Here is a 5016-nt window from a genome sequence, read left to right on the forward strand (position 1 = left end):
GGCTCGCATTAATGCCAAATGACGTGTCAACATTCAACACCATTGGAGGTAGAGGAGTGTACTGACAGTGTGTTAATCAGTTTTTTTTCCTGTGTATCAAGGTAACGCAAACAATTTGTCTAGACGAATAGAATTTGAGGATAGTATGGACAAGAAATGCACCCCACTTTCACATGTTTCATTTCCCTCCAACCCTCTAACATAACTAGACATTGAAACGTCGGGAATGAATGGGAAGAGTCCAGTAGGTAAGGAAATGTTGCGTGTGACAAGAAGTTTGCGAATTATGAAACTGTAATAATGAGAATGCTTATCAGAGCTGATGTAGTCTGCGAAGGTGTTAGTGTGGCAAGTAAGATAGGGATACATCTGATAGTTAAATGGGAGAAACACGAGTCAACTACCATTCCCACGACTGGATTCTAGGTGGAGTCGCCTTCTGTGGAGTAAATGGATAGCATAAGGCAAGATTACTTGATTGTTTTAGTAAAAAAGTGAAACAGCTGTTAAAGGATCCATCAAATTAGGTAGAATAAGCAAGTAAACTGTGAACCCCACTACCTTATCACATTTTGGTTGAGTGCAGTAGAAACTGAGACCTTGCAGTGGTGAGCGAGTCGTTTTGGTACTGCCAGTGTTGCACTTGTCTGGGGGTTGGTTCGAGGAAATCATCTAAATGTCACAACTGAAAGAAATTGAGCCTAAATGAAATTAGTCGTTACCTTAGGCCATATGGACGAACTCAATTTACTTCACTTCCCAGTTCCCACGACTGTCAGTGAATTGCTTTATCAGTCGGATTAAATTGTACAGAGAGTATCTATTGCCACGTTAATCCTGAAAGATACTAATTACTAAGGCGACCTAATTATTCATTACCTTGAAGAATATGATGTCCTCCTCACAGTGGTTTATCGTCTTCTGAGCGATCCATCATTTGGAGCAAATTGCTTGGAACACTTCTGGGTGGTAAGTTTTTTACTACTTTATCATCATATGCTGCAGTAGAGGTGGTGACAGAGGCCTCTGCAACCTCGAGACCGAGTTCAACTTGTTTCAGAAAAGTAGGCAAGATTAACTAATCCCAGGTACTTTTGGCCAGCACTTGATATTAGTGGGAGCCTAAGGCAGGAGGAAAGTGGTAGATAGCAAAAACGGCCGTACTGTACCGACATCTTTACGCCTCTCTGCCCTTAATAGCGGACGTAAACAACCTCACGCATTTTTAAATGTACCTACAACTTACAGGAAGTCATTAGAACAATTTATACGGAAAACCGCAAGAGTCCTTTCGGTCAGTTAATGTAGTGATTTCAAATGAAGTTCTGCTTTAAGGATAAATGTTTAAAATGGGTATAACAAAGAAAACAATTGACAACTCAGACTTAATCGTCTAGTTTAGTCAGAAACAAGTAATGGTCAAACTTGCTTATAAGTCAGCTACTTTTTTAAAAGCAGAGACCTCTAAGCAATCTATGCCTTCTGAAGAGACACAAAATATTTTCACTAATTTAAAAAATTGTTACGTAGGGCCCCAAGACTGCCTTCACTCTCAACCACCCATTCATATGACTTGACTCCTCTTCATGTGCCCTACTGAAGGCTGCCAATCTGTACTACATTACATCGTGGAAATTTCGACTCGCATGACGTTTATTATCACCACCACAACTTCACCGTTACCAAGCAAGGGAGCAGCATGCAGATAAATTATAGAAAAATTGGTAGACAAATCGGAAGTAGACGGTAAAGAGGAGGACATTTAACAGGCGAAAATTCAGTGGTTCTCACCAATCCTCAACACGGATGCAGGCTGTTCACTCCAAAGGAGGTCGTCAAGGTAAAACCCCTGCGTGAGGCGGCAGACTGCCTTTACGCCTGAGACTAGAAATTGCTTTGTAGTCTTGTTGGAACTGCAGGTGGATCACTGAGCAGCACATAGTGATAAGGCGTCTGTCTTTTCATGCTTTGCTGCAAGTCTTCTTGCCACAACCAACAATACCACTTTATTCAGGTGAGGAGATGAAATACAGACAGTCTCATGCTTGAAGTTGTTCTACAAAAATTCAATCACGTTGGTCCTTCTCTGCTGACGCATTTCACATGATAACCTGGGGTCAAACTATGTGAGCATTGGCAAATCTACCGTGTAAAATTCATCTCAATCATCCTGGCGACGTCTTTTCCTTCACACAGTTACAATCATGGTAGCAAGTGGTTGTTTTCTTCCACCTGGCACAGATCTTAGCCACAAATGGCCTTGAATAGAGTACCAGGGGGGTTGTGTCTCCCAACTCATCCAAAATCGCCCCCTAATAGTGCATCATTGAATCTGATCTTGACGTGAGCAAAATGGACAATCCTATCATCTAAAAACTGTCCATGTATGAAAGAAATAATCGTGGCTTTCATCTACTTCTAGCCATGAAAACAAATGCTCATTTTGAATTCCATTGTTCTAGTTTATGTGGTCACTGGTTGCGTTTTAACGCGGCAATCACACAATTGCCTTTCTTATTCATAATATACATCCATTTTAGAAGGCCATTGGTGAAGATGCTAAATTACACCGTAAATCATGCTATTCAACTCATCCTCACCTTGAATGCATTCCTTCACTTGATCAGACACCCGGTCCCCTTATCTGCCTTCTTGTACCAGATCCATTTGTTGGTTCATCCAACCCATGACCATCCATTTAGCCCGCATTTATCCATCTGTCCATCCATTCCCTATCCAATCATTCACCCATCCCTCTTTTCCCCCTTCCTTCCTATCTTTTCTTCCATCCATTCGCATACACATTTCCTATTATTTGTCCATTAGCACTTTAGCGATACTTGGATCTCTTTAGAACCGACCCTCAAAACACATTCCTCGATCACTTATGGGGTGGGGTAGTGTTCAATATAAAATTGGCTAACCTCTTCCCTAAATGAAAAACGCGCCACACCATCGACGTAACCCAAATGGGCTTTATTACATGGCGACATTTTCAAATACGAAATTCTGCACTTCGGCCAATTGGATGAAGGCATTGTTGAGCTGCACTGCCATCTGCCATAAATTTATTTGCGAAAATAGTGATGATAGAGGAGAACAATGCCAACATTGCCATCCTTGAGACAAACAGGCTCGGTGAGCTGTTGTGTGTAACGGAGGCAGTACGCGTGAGTGGGAGCGTGTTGTACATAAAAACAAAAGATAAAATAAAACACGATGAGGTGAGCGTGACGCCTTTCCAAAACCGACATGCCGACGTACACCTGAACTGAAACCGTGTGTGGTTATTACTTCCAATTTGGTGCATAACATGAAGGCACCTTTGAATCCTTGGAGCATCTAGATGTTGTGGGTGCGTCAAAAGATGAAAGGGGAGACGAAAGTGTAGCCAAGTTGTGGTCGTAAGTTAGTCCCTCTTTGCTTGATCCTCCTCCTCCTCCTAATTTATCAGGTTCAGTCAGGCATTTCGACACACCAATGCAAGGAAAATCAGTCATTACCTGTCTTCCTTCCATTCACTGGTTTCAGCAAGGAGTCATCTACGTGTAGGTTTGCAGTAGCTATGATGAGGCAGTTCTTGCATTTCTACCATACTTCACAAGAAGCAGGAAAGACAATGCGTTGGCAAAAGTGTGACCTGTTAAAAGTGCATGCGTCCTTGCCTTGTGAGGAGAAGAAGGTGCAGGAGTTCTCTCAGAGCGTGTGTTTGAGAGCCTATACACAGGGGTGTGTAGGCAGGCGTTGATAAGGCTAATTACTCTGCCTTATCTACGTGCCAATGTCTGGATGGCTGGTTTCACAAAAACTCACATGTGTGTACGCTAAGGCTTAGAGAAGGAGTGTGTGTGTGAAACAGGTAAATGTGATTGTGTGAAGCGGTGTCGCATCACAGTCCATTGAGTGGGATATATCTGTTGCGCTGCTTCCGCCTATTGGCTCTGTTTGCCTTGACCAACAAACTGGAGTTTATTCTACTCCATTCCATTCAATCCATGACTTAGTATGGCGTCTGCTTGCATCATCAGTGCAGTAAAGCAGACCAGAATGGAGTACAACCTCCTCACTTGTCTACGCGACTCCTCTGACAGACGGAGTCAAAGCGAGGTGGGTGGGAGCGTAGCAGCACTGCATGATTAACTGAAATTTGAGGCGGCAAAAGCGTACTGATTTGTTGACTAGATTAACTGAAGTAAATGGAAGCTGTGAATCAAGCATGGCACTAGCCTAAAAGTAAATACACACAGAGAAGATGCGTTAAATGCACTACCATCATTTGTCCAAACAAATGATTGGACGGAAAAAGGATGTTGCTGAAACGCTACAATGCTTGTAAGAGTAGGCATTGCAAAAGTGGACACAGAGCCAGGAAAGCAAAAAAGATGGTGAATGTGTCTTCTTCACAATAGAGGTGCAGTAATGCTTCCTTTGTAGCATAAACATTGGGTATGATGCGTTTAGCTTACCATTAGGCTGAGTTAAGAAGAGAAAAGTAGGGTCAAAAAGTAAAACAATGCCAGAGACACAGTCTTCTTTTGGATTTTACCCTTTCTCCAGCTCACTTTTGATGCCGAAGTTGCCGGTGGTGATTGCAGTTTTCACTTCTCTTTGCCGCTGGAGTAGACAATCCCACAACCCGTGCTGAATGCATCGGACAGCATGCAGAGTGTTGAGTAAAGCGAGTCGTCGCTTCAGAGCACACCGCTGACATTGAAAGATGCAGGCGGCAGCTGTGTTTACGACAAAGCACTAGTCATCTTTCCACATGCCATTGCAAGGCATCAAATTTTAACAGTAGGAAAGAATGACCAATGACCAGCTTGTGCTGTGTGCTCTCACCAGCTAGTCAAAACTCAGTAACTCACTGGCTGATCCTACACTGCATTAGTTGGTACTTTGAGCCAAAGTTTGAAGAGGTCTAAGTGACCCTCTTGTAGTAAATCTCAGTATGTTCTACTATCAACTCCAGATTTCTTCTTTGTGGTTATTCCAAATAACTTTTGCAGCTTCTATTTA

This window comes from Echinococcus granulosus (genome assembly GCF_000524195.1).
Source record: "Echinococcus granulosus chromosome Unknown EG_S00033, whole genome shotgun sequence".
In the NCBI taxonomy this organism is placed as follows: Eukaryota; Metazoa; Platyhelminthes; class Cestoda; order Cyclophyllidea; family Taeniidae; genus Echinococcus; species Echinococcus granulosus.